The sequence below is a fragment of the Macrobrachium nipponense genome, chromosome 47 (assembly GCF_015104395.2).
Source record: "Macrobrachium nipponense isolate FS-2020 chromosome 47, ASM1510439v2, whole genome shotgun sequence".
Lineage (NCBI taxonomy): Eukaryota > Metazoa > Arthropoda > Malacostraca > Decapoda > Palaemonidae > Macrobrachium > Macrobrachium nipponense.
In genome coordinates this window covers 15,810,513-15,828,012 of record NC_087222.1, presented here as the reverse complement: position 1 = coordinate 15,828,012, position 17,500 = coordinate 15,810,513, and the positions used below count along the sequence as shown (strand labels likewise).

The 17,500-nt window shown below is 36.7% G+C and overlaps 1 long non-coding RNA gene across 1 annotated transcript in view; it reads right to left on the bottom strand.

Moving 5' to 3' along the window:
- Positions 1-17,500, bottom strand: part of LOC135204731 (uncharacterized) — a 442,014-nt gene that overhangs the window by 220,999 nt on the left and 203,515 nt on the right. The gene's annotated exons all lie outside the window — the stretch shown is intronic.

Here is a 17,500-nt window from a genome sequence, read left to right as displayed (position 1 = left end):
AAAGGGAAATCCAGCAACAGTGTTTGGAAGTGAGCTTTTAAGGTAGTCATCAAAGTTGTCGTGGTCATGGTTCCTGAACTGCATACAGAGCAGAAATGGGAAGGAAGAGAGTTCTGGCACATCCATCGTCTTCTTGCACCATTCCTCTGCATAGGAACAAAGAATTGTGGTCTTTCCAGAACCTGCATCGCCAGATATAATCACAACTTCAGGGTCTTTTCCCATTCGGTCTTTAATGTTGAAGATTTCCTTTTGATTTACAATGATACTTTTATTACCATGGTGACTTCTATTCAACTCCTTATCATATTCCACTTGTAAAGAGACCACAATGTTACTTGGATCTGTAGTACCATACTGAGCGAGCCAGTCGTAGGGCAAAATCTGACAGGCGTTCATTAAGAGACAGGAGTTCTGCTTCAGATGATTCTTGTATCAAGTCATAGATCTCACTCCTAAACTCTAATATTTCCCGTTTAAAACTTTGTACATCCATGGGATCTGAGGGATCATGTTTCTCACGGACCTTTCCTAGGAGCTTTGGGACAGCATCATGGATCTCTGCTTTAAGCTGGTAAATGTCAGGAAAGTGAGATGGAAAGAGAGACTCGATTTTATAAAGAGTTTCATCGAGCGTTGCTTGAAAGTCTCTGAGTTTACTTTCCAATTCTGGTTCTGACATATGAGGATCTTCGTGGCTAAAAAAGTTGCTCTCATTTTTTATCTTTCTTGATAACCCTTTTAATTCATCTCCAGGGTCATTCACCCCCTTTTGCCAAAGAACCTGGCAGACTTTATTCATTAATGTGATGTCCAGATCTTCTGGAAGCTTCTGTGTAAGATCTCTGATATCCTGGTCGTTGAAGGGACATCTCCTCCCTTGTAGTGGAACTTGGTTGTCAGTGAGAATCTCTAGGATGCTCCTGTGTTGTCCATGGAGAAAGTGGAAGGTGTATATGAGGTGAACCACCTTCTTTCCATACTTCTTCACAAACATTCCCAGTCTCAAATTTCTCGAGTCATTCGAAGAAATAGCAGGTGCTGAGGAAGCCATTTTGCAGAAGACTTCAAGAAGAGACAATCTGAGAAGAAGAGAACAAGATCAGTTAAGAGAAGGGAATAGAATGAAAGAAACATCAGTAATAGTGATAAGAGAAGCAGCAATAACATCAGGTTCAAATTGACACTTCATGACGCGAATAATAGGAGGAGGAAGAGGAGGAGGAGGAACCAAAGAGAATTTGAGGAATTGGTGGAAGGGAACAGATTGATGGATGGAGGAGGAGACTGGAGAAAGGGAAGGAAGAAGCAGACATTTTGTTAGGTTAGGTTAGCCTAGCTTAGTTTAGGTTTGGTTATGTTACGTTCAGGGTAAGTTAGGACAGGTTAGGTTAGATTAAGTGTTTCAGACTTTGGCCTCCCTCTGGGGGGACCCCACTTGCACACCTAGGGCCACCCAAATCCAGTCGGCCACTCTGTTTAAAATATGTTAAGAAAAAAGGGACCCTGTTGAAAAAAAATTTGGAGGAAATCAGATTTTTGGTCTAAGGGTGGCAAGTAGCAGTCCTCTCTCTCTCTCTCTCTCTCATCTCTCTCGTCTCTCTCTCTCTCGCTCTCTCTTCCTCTCCTCTCTCTCTCTCTCTCTCTCTTTGAGGGAAAGAAGGAATGGAAAAATAGAACTCAGTTCAACAGTTTAGAGGGAAGTTGGCTTTATCTATTATTATGTACTATAGCACATTGGATAAAGAATCATATTACCTAAGAGTCATTGATCATCTGTGGAACAGATTATCATCAGCAAAACTGTGAGAGATGTCTTTATTTCCTGGCAGACTCAAAGTATGAAACTACTTCCATTTATTCATTAATGATATAGTTCCAGTTGTCCGTCATTTGCATTTGACAACTATAATTATATTTTCACATGTGGTTGAGTCAGAATATTGATATATATAGGCCAACGCTCCTTGGTGTCATTATGAAGATGCAAAACTAAAGGAAAATGGCGTAGCATAATTTGTTGACGACGCTTTTGAGTCCCTACCTGGTGGGAGGAATATATTTCTTTTTCTACAATGAATGTTGTTTATAGCGTACTTTATAGTACAGTGCAGCCAAAACAAACTTGCAATTTGCTGTCTCTATAGGAACATAGTCGACCTCTCGATCAACAGAAGCAAAACAAGAAACTGCTCAATTTCTTATTGATATACAACATGTTTACAGTATGAGGTGATGATTCTTGCAAGCATTACTTTCACGGTATTTTGACAATGACAGAACCTAAAACACAAAGCTCACTTTCTCTACATGTACATTTTTAAGTGGCGCATTTAGGACAGCCACAAAAAGAGTCCAAATCCGATGGAAGAAGAGTTTCCGACGCAAATAGTACTACGTGGAAGTAAACTGGTATCCTCCTCCCCCTCCTCCTCATGACATCCATATTCTTTAGGATTAATTTGAAAAGGAGTCTCAGAAAGCAGAGGAGCTACAGACCTTGTTCGTTGCTAACTTCTCCAAATGTGGGGTCCTTAATACAGAGGTGGTTGGCGGACTGGGCCAGAGATTTCATTTTGCTATGATGACACATTATATGAAGACCTGAGTTCGCTCTCGTAGATTAACGCCTGACGATTTCTCCAGCCCAGCAGCCAACAACCTTTTACTTCCCTTCAGCACCAGTCAACCGTCTTGAAATAAGGTGCTGTCAGGGATAGTCACGTCATGACCCAATACCAAGTTTCACGCATTGCTCTTTCAACGAGTCCTTGGCCATATTAGCCTCTACTTTGTTGGTGTCCTTCTTGCCAAACAAGTGACTTGTCTTTTATGAATGAATGCTACTGGAATGTTAGCCAATTTGTTCTATGGTGTTACATAGTTTGTTGTATTTTTGCTGTCCAATGGGTTACCATGTTCGTTTCTGTGTTTCAGCGTTGACTGTAGTATGTAGTCCTGACTCGCCTCCTGTCTTCTTTGCTTCACTGTTTGCACATTCGTGGTTTACAAGTAGTGCACAAGTGTCCTTTTTTGCTCCACATGGCAGCTTGTGTCAATCAGCGACTGCCAGTTTTCATTTCATGATGGATGAGTCCCCGTTCTGTGACGAAGAGTGGAGGAGACAAGAGGCATACTATTCAAGGATGGTTGGAGGCCTATTTGCCCAGTTTGATGAATTGGTTGGCCTGCGCCATAAATCACCATTTGGGGCCTTTTCTCTTGTATTCGAAGAGGAATGAACCGCTCCTGAAAACATGGGATGAAGACTGAGGAAGTGTTGTGCCCCACAGTATTACGCTTACCATATGAACAGGAAAACTTTTCACTCGGAAAATCACTTTTATATCAGACATTCAAAATGAATAGTCTTCATTCTGTAATCTCCTGACGGGGCCCCGCAGTTTTCCTATCATAGGGCCTCCGTGGGCGTCTTATTCATCTCAAAGGAAACTCACGATAACATTCATAATCCCCTCTCCCCTCTCCTCTCTCTCTCTCCTCTCTTCTCTCATCTCTCTCTCTCTCTCTCTCCCTCTCTCTCTCTCTGTAAGTCATTATTTCCTTCTATTTCTTCCATGTTTACACTTGCGTAAAAAATAAAAATAATAATAATAATAATCAATAATAATAATAAATAATAATAATAATAATAATAATAATAAGTTAATAATTTTATAATACTTATTAATTAATTCATTATTATTATCATTATTATTATTACTACCATTTTATATGTCCTTAACAGATCATAAAGATGACCTCGTATTAAGACGAAATAAATATTAATATTAATAATATTTCGAGAAGGCCTCAATAGTAGAGCAGATAACCAGTCTTTAACGCACAACGCTCAACTAACCACTAAGTACATCATTCAGCGCTGAATCTCAGGGCAATAATGTCAAGGGTGTATGTATGTATGTATGGATGTATGCATATGTGTGTATATATGTATGTATTTCTGTAACAACCTCTACGTAATAATTCCCAACCCAATTGCAAAAATATACAGCCACATCAACCTTCACCACCAGAGAGAGAGGAGAGAGAGAGAGAGAGAGAGAGAGAGAGAGAAACTCATATAATTACTAAAAAAAATGAAATCGTTTAAAAGATAGCTGTCACAAAGGCGTAACCCAACAGAGTAAAGAGAGAGAGAGCAGCCTTATGGATTCATTCAGTAACTTCCAATTTACCTTGAAGTCTTAATTGCTCAAAGGTCTCTTTATAAACCCTCTCGGATCATTACGATGGGAGTTTTAATCATAAATTTATATACAGAAAAGAAGAGGAGTAAATGCTGAATAAAATGGCATGTAATAACACATATTATAAAATCGACTGTAAACAGAGGAGACAGGAAAAGGGGGAAAGTAATAATTAAATATCGATTAATAATTTCGAGAAGTTATTTATTATCGTTATCAGAATTCCTTACATTTCAGGTATAAAGTGATGAGTAGATTCTATACATGTGTAGTATATGTGTATGCTGCTTATGTATACTACATTATTAAGTATTGTAATAAGTTACTTCATGAAGTGTAAAGTTTCAAATGTTAACTAAGAAACTTATTATGTCGGGTTCACCACATGGTCTTGTCAAGAGTGGCTACCGGACGTGGATCAGCCAATGAAAATGCAGCAACTTCTAAAGCTGCTTTCTGATTGGCTAATAGTATACAGAACTGACAGTTACTTTATGTAAACAAACATCACCTGGATGCGTTCCGTCTGGTCCTTTGGGGATGGCTACCGGGACGTCGCCTCAGCCAATGAGAAACAATCAGCAATTTGCCAAGCTCTCCGTTCTGAATGACTGTTGTTGACGCCTAACCAGAGACAGGATGTAAACAATCTCATTATGGCAGTTGCCACCACTTGTCTTATTGCGAATCTTCAGTAATCTGTCGTCAGTGATACTATTAGTTAATTATATTTTATTATATGGCTATTGTTCAATGATGTATGCAACATTTACAGTGATGAAAATGAGATTAATGATGATAACGATGATGATGATAGTTTTTTTTTGAAAAAAAAGAAAGAAAAAAAAGGAAATCAATAATGAGTTTTCTTTGGCTGATCTTGTAATGAATACAGTTTCAATTAATGACTTCCGAAACTTCTATTTTTATATTATTATTATTATTATTATTATTATTACTATTATATTATTATTATTATTATTATTATTATGAAAATGAGGCCAAAGACCAGGTAGGCACTAGAACCTCTGACGAGGTCGTCATTCAGGGCTGAAACTGACAAGAATAAAAAGGTTTGAAAGGCATAACAGGTGGAATAAAAAAGGTTTGAAAGGCGCAACAGGAGGAATAAAAAGGTTTGAGAGGCACAACAGGAGGAAGACGAGAACAAAGATGGTGAGAAGAAAAAGTGCGGACGGACGGACAAAGTCACTGAACAATTTAAAAAAAAAAAAAAACTGAAAATGGGCTCCGAAGTAAAGAGCTTTCAACTGACTAAGTAATTCTTCCGGAATATAAAAGACTTTTTATTTGGCCATAATATAACCCCCCAAGCTTCAAAAGAAGGCGAATTAAAAAACAAAAGATGTGTGTCCAGGTAATCTGCAGTTTGTATTCAGAACCACTCACTCGTGAAGGTTACATTGTGAAAATACATGAAGCAAATCTGTGTATGAACTCTCTCTCTCTCTCTCTCTCTCTCTCTCTCTCCTCTCTCTCTCTCTCTCTCTCTCTCTCTCATTAATCGAGAGCTGCCCATCTGTCTGGATTAGATAATATCACAGCATCAAGTCATTTCATAAACATAAACTTCACCCTGGCATTCACATGAACTCGAGTTGAAAGTTGAGGTTCAGGACAAACAAATTCTGAACCGAGAAGTCATCACGGTACTTACAAGGATGCAGAAATTCTAGAAAGGTTCCTCTATTCCTCTAAGAGCTCTTCTTCTGGACAGGTTCTTTTAAAAGCTCACACACAGAAACACCACCAAACGCTTCAGCAGTAGTCCTCTCAAAGTCATTAACTGAAACTTCACTTCACTCTTTTGAGGTTTACCCTTTATACTTTCTAGGCTTCTTAGGTTTCCTTAGGTGTTCATCGAGAGGTTCTTTGACTGACACATTTTCTCCACCGAACCACTTTCTGATTTCTGTTGCAAGGCATTTTTCCACTGGTGTAGAGACACACACACACAAGGACTACACCTTTGAGAGTTGCAGTCAGTACACGCCTTTCCTTTTGGTGTAGAGAACACACTAGAGGAACTACACCTTTGAGAGTTGCAGTCACTATATTTATTTTCCACTTATCAGGTGGTTCTTTTGCTCTACAGTCACTTGTTTCTGGGGTTTCGTGAGGATTACCACAGCCAAGACTACACAGAACTCCCGCCAGATATCGGAGGGAGAGGAAGCCTCAGGCCCTTCGGAGAACGTGAGACGCCCCTGATTATTCTGAAGTAGTTCACGATCAGGACTACCAAGTGGAATGATTCCACAGAGAGGAACTGCCCTAGAGACTACCGTCGAAATCGGACTTTGGAAGCGGCGACACTGTAAGTATATCCAGCCAAGGAGACTTGGGGAAGTTGTGCCACATTGCTCTCTGGCAAAAGCAGCAGCGGAAACGGGCTCCGAAAATGAGCGGATTTCCTGCAAATGGAGCCCCCAAATAAGCACTGTCCTTTCTGCCTGCGACATCGACCCAATCTCTCATGAATCCATTTGCAAAGACTGTCGCATGAAATATTCAATCGTAGACTTCGGTTCTATGCTTTTTTCGCAAGAGTTTCCTTTTGGGGCGTTGTATGGTCTCTCTCTCTCTCTCTCTCTCTCTCTCTCTCTCTCTCTTGATTGATTGATTGATTGATTGTGTCCGCAGTTTCAGGACTAGAGCTTCATAAAAAAGAAACATAACTAATAACCTGCCAGTGTCAGCACTTAGTACAAATGTCATCTCGTGAGTTTCCGTGGTAGATTTTTTTTTATATGAATGATTTAATATCTGCCAGTAGGTGTCCAACACAATATAGAAACAGTCGAAATGTTGCACAAATAAGGTTTTTTTGTGAGATACTTTGAGAGAGACTGACGGGATCCTGGAGACTGTCTGAGGTCACGGGATTTCTTCTCCACCGTTTTTGAAGCTTCTCAGTCTTGTCCCTGTGTGCATTTTTATAGTTTAAATTTTTAGTTTAATTTTGAGGTTCACAGTTTTTTTTGCAAAATTAAACTATGTAATTTAGTGCAATTGTATTATTTGTGTCAAATGTTTTGCGAATAAGTAATTTATATACTTTTATTTTCAGGTTTACTGAAGAATGTACGGGACTCGTACTTTCACATCAATAAATGGAGACTGCAGCTGACTGGATTCGACCTTTGTCGTACTTGACTTGTGTGAAGTCAGCCTTGAGAAGAAGGTTACTTATAGTTATATAATATATATATATATATATATTATATATATATATATATATATATATATATATATATATATATATATATATATATATATATATATAAAACACATTAGCAATCATAACCTTAAGATAAGTACAAAGTTAAACCTTTTTATTCGGAAAAAATTGCAAAGATATTTTTTATGAGTATTGTAATCCTGTAAACATGAAAAACAGAATCAGATATATAAAACCATATTTTGATATCCTTCTTGTTTAATCTGCTAAAAAATAAGACAGCTAAATTTCATCTATATCTTTTATCTCTTACAAGACATTTAATAATTTTTTATGCCCCACAAAACACACTTCTTGAGATTAAATACAAAGAAATGTTACCTTTCCACTCAATAGTTGAAAAGGATCGTCCGACACCTGGAAAGAAACTTAGATTTTGCTCCTTACGATTTGTTTCGCCTGGGAAGAGGATGTCTCCTTCCTGTAAGTTTCTAGTTTATCTTTATTATGTTTTTAATGCATAAACTGAACGTCATGACTTCTTTTGACATTTACTTTCCCCAATGTCATCTTTCACAGATTGCGAGCACAGTGACGACTTACTTCATCGTTTAAGATTTTGGAAAGACCACCGGACAATAAAGATAATTATAGTCTCTGGTAAAACTCATAGTCCATAATATATTCACAGCAGTTAGGATTTGCCATCCAATTGCATTGCTGCTGTGGAGGAGGACTCTGATACTGTTGACGAAATTGGTGATATACATAAAATGATAATACTAATGGAAATGTGTTACTGTCAACGTCATTTTTATCATAAGTAGTGAAAAAGACGGAGATGAAGTGAGAGGATACTCGTAGCTAGTGTTTACACAAATATCTGATGATGTGGGAACACGCAAACACAATCATTTCTTGCAACCGAGGGGGCATGATGTAGGTGACAACTCATTTGCCGTTTTACGGTATTACGTTTATGAAATTCAAGGGTAATGAAGTTGTCTTACATTTTCTTTAGTAAATATTCTGATATGCTGTTGAAGGATTGTGTTTGTAAGTTGTATGTCGTGTATATATGTGACCTGTTTCTCCTCATGCTCGAGGTTGGAGTGTGTTCGTACTCATGCTATGAACACAGACACAGTTGTGGTTGATTCTGATCACGTTTTGTTCTGACTTCCTTTAGCGACAGCAGGCGCCTCAATCTGTTTTTGTAGAATAAATGTAGCAACGAAACTTCGCCTATTAAATGGACTCTCGCAACAGGACACATGCTCTTCTTACGACGAAGCCGCAACTTACCTCAATTTTGCAATGAATAGCCCACACTTACAATGGAACCTGGTTCCTTCATTCGTGTCTTGAATCATGCAAATATTGCTATAAGGATCTTAGTGGCTTAGGTACATTAGGGTCGTTTGGGGAAACAAGATAAATTTATCTTGCTATGCTCTCCATTAGTACCTACGAGAAGTGTATATGAAATGTGATATGATTTAAAATCAAAGATCCGTAAATCTTGAACAAGAACTCATAACCTTATCATGACGAGTAAAACTTGCGAAAGCTACTGAATTATAACATTGTAAAGTTTATGTAATTGATTATAGGTCACTGTAAAATATCTATAAAATAGTTTAAAATTTATAAAATTGCTAGTTTGTTCGAAGGTTGACTTAGATGTTGGGATCTAATGCAACTTTTGTGGATAATGCCAAATAACCAAAGCACTTGTAAATGTTTCTCTCTTTAATTAAATGCTACTACCTGAGGTATTTCATTTCTGCCTGAAATCTGATCTTCTTCAATAAAGTCATTTTCTTTCTTTCGCATTTGACCTTACAGACAAATCTATATAACAAAAATATGATTATTCCTAATTAGGAATAGTTTTGAATTATTGTCAATTTCCATTACTTGTAACGGTTCCAAAACTATTGTCGGAAATATAATCACACCCCATTTTCTAAGGTGTCAGCTGTAACACAACTTGGAATTATAAGTACGTTTATTATTTTCAACAATATGGGCGAATTCCTTCCAATTTCCGAAATCAATGATCTTCTGAGTTTCCCAGTTCCAAGAACTAAATAATTATACACTTATTTCTTCACCCCTGTTATTCCAGCATAGCATATTCTATGTAACTGGCCATTAATCGTGGTAGAGTTTAATATCTAAAATTTGCTCTAGCCAATAATGTTCAATCATATTTCTGTAAAACCGAAAATCGGATATGTAAATCTCCTTTCTTATAATACATTAATTGATCTCATAAGTTAGACTCAATAGCTCCTTTTTTGATTCATCAAGTTTATAAAGCTGTTATTTAGATGCTGACCCTCTGTTAGAAAAATTAATTTTACTGTTTCTTCCTTTATGTGTCTTTTATTGTTTGCGTTGATGCTTTTTGTTTTATTACAAAGGGAAACAGCTACTCCACACTGGGTACCCCAAAGAAAGTTTTTTTTTTATGCAATAAAAAAGGCCTTTAAGGTTTTGCAACGCAAGGAATGATAAAATAGAAAACAAGGAATTTTCATGGTCTTCTGTTAATCGAAAAACTGGGGTAGTTTGAAATAATTTCTATTTACGAATTCTCCAACTGAATGCTCTAGAAACTCCACAAAAACACTGGAAGAATTGCAATAAATATTTTTTTCTCGTGTCCCGTATTCCTGACTTGCGTGAATATTATGTCTGGCACAGTAGTACAGATTTACCTTTGATACATTCTTGAATCCATGCCGATGTTAATCATAAACCCGCCCCCCCCCCCACCCACTCTCTCTCTCTCTCTCTGTTTCTATCTAGTAACATAAAAAAACTTATTCATTTACAGGGACAATAGTCATACATTTGAAATACTACAATATTTCTCCATGACTTGTTAATCAGTGACCATTGCCCATCGAGTCTCCATGACAAAACCTAAATTTCAAATAGTTCTGTGACCAGGCCTTTATTCAGTTTCTTTTTATACTTTTTACTTTTGATTATTTTCATGTGTGTTATAGAAAATTTAATTTAAATTTAATTTATTCTAACTTTTTTATATAAATAACTGAAAGGAATTCATAGAATAGTAGACGTCTGATCTTCATGTCAGTGTTTTTTTTATTTATTTTTTTCAGACATAAGATAGCTCAGATAATCAATATATACTATATATATATATATATATATATATATATATATATATATATATATATATATATATATATTACATAATGAAAATGATATATAATCTACGAGAACATCTTCTTGACCTAACAGCTGCGACATTTCCATTTTTCAAATTCTAGTTTGGTAACTTGGTAAACTGTCTTAAATTAGACTGCGCCTCTTTCATTGTTCTCTCTTCCTTTTTTTTTTTTTTTTTTTTTTTTTTCCAAAGATGGCGTCTCCGTAGAGTGATCCTTGTCTACTGCCATTGTAGGTGGGGTAATAACCCAGTAGCATTGGCCCTTTAATGGTGCATCTTACCGGAAGCCTTTCATATTTTAGGGAGAATAGGATCTCTCATCCAGCCTTAAGGAAATTCCCACAGCGGCTTGTAGGGTATTATCGACAATAGGCTCCTGGTTGGTCCCTCATGCTTTTCTTTCAGACTGTGATGAAGGGATTTCTCGTATGAGGTGAAATCTGTTCCAATGTAGTTTCTAATTTATAAATTCACTTTAGTCGACGATTGTCTTTTTTTTATGACTAACACTTTTTTGGCCAATTAATATCAATTATGTCTTTATAACGCCAGGCAGAATTTTCTTTATATATTCATCGTAGATTAATTCATGCTTCGATTATGCTGATGTTTATGCTGCGATGTTTTCTGTGGACATTACTTACTGTTTTTTCTTGAAAAGTCAGTCAAGTGCTCAAAGAACCGAAGAGACAATTCTACTCCTGATCCTAAATATATTGAAACAATTAATTTAACTCCATTGTTTGAGGCCGTATAAGAATGATGATCCCCTTTTCATCGACGTTATCATTGCTAACTATAGTCGGTTTCATTTCATCTGTTCGCTGGCCAACGTAGGTTTTAGGTAGATGTAGCAATACACATTACTAGACTAGCTCTCGATTGGCTGAAATCAATGTTTTTGATATCGTAGGTTGACTGTGATTAAGATCAAAAATTATCCTTTTAGTAATACCCCAGGAATGCTCATGTATAGAACGCAACCTCACACTTTCTTGTATAGAGCACAAAGCAGGCCGATTCATGTCGGTAAATATAACAATACAAGCACACGCATGACGAGTTTGTAACACACGGTCTGATCACGTCAAACGGAAAAAGAACAATGGACTTTAAACCATTATTCTTTCCCTCACTGTAGGTGCATAAAAAGACGTCTGGGTCTAGTCATGCGAATCGGAATCATTTCAATCATTTCTCCCGTGTGAATCGCATGAGTAGGGTGATATTGCAAATAAGCAAGAGTGTTGGCTATGAGGCTGTCTAGGGCCGGGGGTGTGTGGGGGGGGAGGGGGACGTGAAAGCAACAACAGACACTATTTATTGTATTACCTGGAAGACAGGAAATTCCAGTGAAGACATGACATGATTGCAACGGTATCTTGCTTTTCTTTCCGAATACTCTGCATATTTAGATATTTTTTCAAGTATGCAAATGATTGTTAATAGCTCAGTGTTTGGACACTTTTGAGACTATTTAGCTAAATAACTTGTCCATCAAAATTTATTCTTTCAGTTCCTGCCATCCAGTGTTGATGACATACATACATAGGGCATAAACAGACTAGCCTTGGCATAACTGTTGGGCATTTGAGCGATAATTACTTAAAGTTAATATAAAAGTTTAGCAATAAAAAAGTATTTTGACTGAAAGAGAATGAATGTATGCTTAAACAAAGCCAGTAAGATAAAATAACAGGTGAATCACTAACGTAGGCCTATCTTCATTAGTTCATGGTTAGTGTTTTTACCGTATTTTTTTTATCTTACTTGAGTAGATATTTCTTTGGTATCATAATGAAGCTTTTCATAGGCATACAGCGAATCTGCATATACATTAAAGTTTGAATTATAAGAGGATCTCGTGATTCGAACAGTTTTTGAGCATAGGCCCTACTATTGTGTGGGCTGCCCTAATGCTAATGAGATGAATTATAATTCCTGAGAGCTCATCGTTCGCTATATAGTGTCTGTCTGGTCTGAGTCGATTGTTGAAGCAAACTTGTTGTTCGTGTGCTTCTGTTGCTATGTTATGAATATAACTCGACGGTTATATTTTATATCAGAAGGTCCGAGGAATCTTTGTCTAGATAAATAAATATTCAAATAATTCATTGGAGAAATAGTTTTGATATTTATCACAATAAGCCAATCACATGGTACCCATACGCACGGGAGTGGATGGATGGAATGAAGCGGAAAAAAAGGGGGGGGGGGGTTTAAATATGTAAATATAAAATCAATATGGTAAATGTAGCAATACGCATTACTAGACTAGCTCTCGTTTGGCTAAAATCAATGGTTTGATATCGTAGGTTGACTGTGATTAAGATAAACAGTTGTCCTTAGTAATACCCCAGAATGCTCATGTATAGAGAACAACCATGCCGATTCATGTCGGTAATATAACAATACAAGCACACGAATGACGAGCTTGTAACACAAATACTGGTCTGATCACGTCAAACGGAAAAGAAAAAACGATGGACTTTAAACCGTTATTTTTCCCCTCACTGTAGGTACATAAAAAGACGTCTGGTCTAGTAATGCGAATCGGAATCATTTCAATCATTTCTTCCATGTAAATCACATGAGTAGGTGATATTGCAAATAAGCAAGAATGTTGGCTATGAGGCTGTCTAGGGCCGGGGGCGTAGAGGGGGGGGGGGACGTGAAAGCAACAACAGACACTATTTATTGTATTACCTGGAAGACAGGAAATTCCAGTGAAGACATGACATGATTGCAACGGTATCATGCTTTTCTTTCCGAATACTCTGCATATTTAGATTTTTTTTTCAAGTATGGAAATAATTTAAATATCTCAGTGGTCTGGACACTTTCGGGACCATTTAGCTGAATAACTTGTCCATCAAAATTTCATTCCTGCCATCCAGTGTTTGATGACATACATAGGGCATAAAAAGACTAGCCTTGGCATAACTGTTGGGCATTTGAACGATAATTAATTAAAGTTAATAGAAAAGTTTACAATAAAAAGTAATTTTGACTGAAAGAGAACGAATGTATGCTTAAACAAAGCCAGTAAGATAAAATAACAGGTGAAATCACTAACGTAGGCCTAGCTTCATTAGTTCATGGTTAGTGCTTTACCAGTATTTCTTATTTTACTGAAGTAGATATTTCTTTGGTATCATAATGAAGCTTTTCATAGGCATACAGTGAAACTGCATATGCATTAAAGTTTGTATTATAATGAGATGAATTAAAAAAAATTCCTGCTGCGCTCATCTTTCGCTATATAGTATCTGTTTGATCTGAGTCGATTGTTGATGCAAACTCATCTTTCGTGTGCTTCAGTTGCTATGTTATGTATATAAATCGACGGGTTATATTTTTTATATCAGAAAGTCCGAGGTATCTTTGTCTAGATAAATAAATATTCAAATAATTTGGAGTTGGAGAAATAGTGTGATATTTGATCACAATAAGCCAATATCGTGGTACCTATCATAGGCAACGTCTCGAGTGGAAGACAATAAATAACATGAGAGTGTGACTGCCTTTGACGAAAGGATTTTCTAATGGCCTGTATTTTATATCTGTTTGCAACTTATTTATAACAAGAATGAAAAAATTATATGAAACTTATATTAATAAGGCAATTAAAACCAGAGAAGAATAATTAGGAGCAATACTGCTCCTATTATAAAACAAGAAAAAAATGCAGTCCAGTTATCTGTACAGCGTCTAATCAAGGTCACCGAAAATAGATCTACCTTTCAGTGGTCTCGGTATGAGCCGCGACCCATAAAACTTTAACCAAGTGCTGTGAGTAGGGGAGTAAGTAGAGTCTAGAGTAGAGTAGTGAAAGTAGGGGAAAGTGTAAGTGAGTAGGGAAGAAAAGCGTAGTAAGTAGGTAAGTAAAGTAGTGAGTAGTAGGTGGGGAAAAAAGGGCCCAAATCCGCTCAAAACCAAATCCACTCAAAAACCAATCCGCTCATTTCCGGACATGAGTCCTTTTGAGGGGCGGGTCATCCGAGATAAGAGAAACTCCCGCACTGCCTTATCACTGTCCCCCCATACGTTGAGTATCCTATACGAGATGTTTTTCACTTACCATTAACCCTTAAACGCCGACTGGACGTATTTTACGTCGAAATTTTTTATCTCTCGGCTGCCGACTGGACGTATTTTACGTCGACATACAAAGTTTTTTTTAAAATTCGCGGAAAAATACTTTTTAGGCTACCAGCCAAAAACTCTTGAATCACGCGCCTTGGGGGATGCTGGGAGTTCACGGATCAAGGCGTTGTTTTTGTTTACAATCGTTATGCAGGCGCGCAAGCGCAAATTTCTTTCTTGCCGCACTAAAAGTATCTGTGACACATCTCGGAAATTATTTCGTCACTTTGACATAATTTTTGTGCCATAGTAAATTAGCCGTTTCATGAAGTATTATATATGAAAATGTGCGCATTTTTATGTAAAATACAACAATAAAATACTCATAATTGTAGCTTTTATCGGTTTTGAGATATTTTCATATAAATAACGATAATTGCCAAAATTTCAACCTTTGGTCAACTTTTGACTCTACGAATGGTCGAAAAACGCAATTGTAAGCTAAACTCTATATGTTAGTAATATTCAATCATTTACCTTAATTTTGCAACTAATTGGAATTCTCTAGCACAATATTTCGATTTTAAGGCGAATTAAAAAAAAAAATCTTTCCTTCCTCCGCACAAGGATTCTCCGCCACAAATCTCCGAAATGTGTATGTACCATTCTCGGAATATTTGCTCCATTTCATATTAGGCATTTCATAGAGTTTTATATATGAAAATGTGCGCAATTCCATGTAGAATAAAACGAAAAATATTTGAAGGTTGTAGGTTTCTTATTTTCGAAATAATTGCATATATATATATATATAAAAAAAATTCGACATTCGGTCAAATTTAACTTGTCAGATATGGTCTAAAACTGCAATTGTAAGCTAATACTCTTACAGTATAGTAATATTCAATCATTTATCTTCATTTTGAAAGAAATTGGAAGTCTCTAGGACAATATTTAGATTTATGGTGAATTTTTGAAAAAAATATTTATTTACGTCCGCTCGTTACAAATTAATGCAATTTTATTTTGTGATAATATTTTGTCTGTGTTGCTTTTATCGTTTTTACAATGTGTTAATATAACCAAAATGATTGCAATTCAGTGTAAATTCCAACGAAAATAAAAAAGTAACTTGTTACCTTTAACCGTTTTGCGCACAGCGCGATTTGAATACAATTATATATTGAAATTTCGTTTTTTTTTTTTTTGCGCGGGGTATCATATATCGCATTATTTATATTTATATATGATAATGATAATGTTTTTTCATTTCTGATGGTTGCATACTAAACTTCAGCCAATGACAAAAAAAGGAGTAAAAAATGAACTCTTTTATCTTGAAAACTAAGCGAGGCTGTGATTTTTTGAAAAAACATTTTTTTATTTTTTCCGCTTCCGCGCTCACTCTGAAACACCTCCGGCACACAGGAGACAATTTTTTTTTTTTACCGCTTCGGCGTAAGAGGGTTAACATTGTAACGTAGCTCATCTACGTACATAAGGTATAATTATCATAATTACTATAGACTCTTTTTACCGTTAGAATTATTCACGCTTTTCAATCAATACTTATTATCCATTCTTCCCAGTACATATTCTTCTCCTCTCTCTCTCTCTCTCTCCTCTCACTCTCTCTCATCTCTCTCTGCTCTCTCTATCTCTCTCTTCCACTTTCCCCTTTTCCCTTTTCTCTCCATCCAACCACTTATGATTTTTTTTTCCCTTACTTTCCTATCACTACACATCATATAAACTTCATAATATTTCTCTACTTATTTTTCATTCTTCCACAACCCACTTTTTACTTATTTCCCCATACATAAAATCCACCATACTCCTCTCCTCCCTCCTCTCTCTCTCTCCTCACCTCTCATCTCTCTCTCTCTCTCACTCTCTTCTCTCGTCTCTCTCTCTCTCTCTCTCCAGCTACACTCCGTTCCCAACAATGTCTCGTGACAATCAGCATCTCAAATTTTCCTTCTCTCCCTCTGTTTCCCCGGCTCGCAGTACGCACGTCATCCTGCTTTGATAAAGTTTATTATGAGCTTTTTACCCAGTATAGTGACTCACAGTCGGGTGGTTTGTAGTCACATGCACATGCCTTTGATAAGATTTATTTATTTTCGGTTTTCGAGTAGGTTACTACCTGTCACCAGTAGAGAGTTCTCTCCCCCTCTTTTTTTTTTTTCCGAAAAGTAGCTTCCGAACTTATTGCATGCAGCCTTCTCCGACTCGGTTGATGCCACAGCACGGTCGATAACTAACACGCTGGAACAGAAATTTGAAGTATGGGAACAATGCTGATATGTGCGCATAGAGTAATCCAGGTGTTATTTTACTTTTCACGCCAGACATGACAGTTAACCCAGTCAAAACGGGAAGAATAGGATACAGAGTGTCATCTATCCTCGGACCGTCTATCCCCCTCCCCTCCCGCTTTAAACATTCGTTATCAGTTATGCACTGTTAAAAAAACCGTAGTTTTAATCAGAAAATTACGTAAAAATATACGGTTCGCAGCCGTATTTTCCTAATACTGGGCGGCCATCCGTTTTTACACCTTTATATTGTTTTGCTATATTTATTTTACGGGTCAGTTACCGTAATAAGACCGCCTTCCTGAAATTCGGGAGAGCCCCATATTGAGGTATAGTCCTTATCATAATTATTCATATAACTTAAATGTTTTCTGACAAAATTATGTTAAATATTAAGACTAAGCCTATATCAAACATTAAAAGCTTCAACAAATTTTTTCCTAAATAATTAAAATACAATATTGTAGAAGTTATT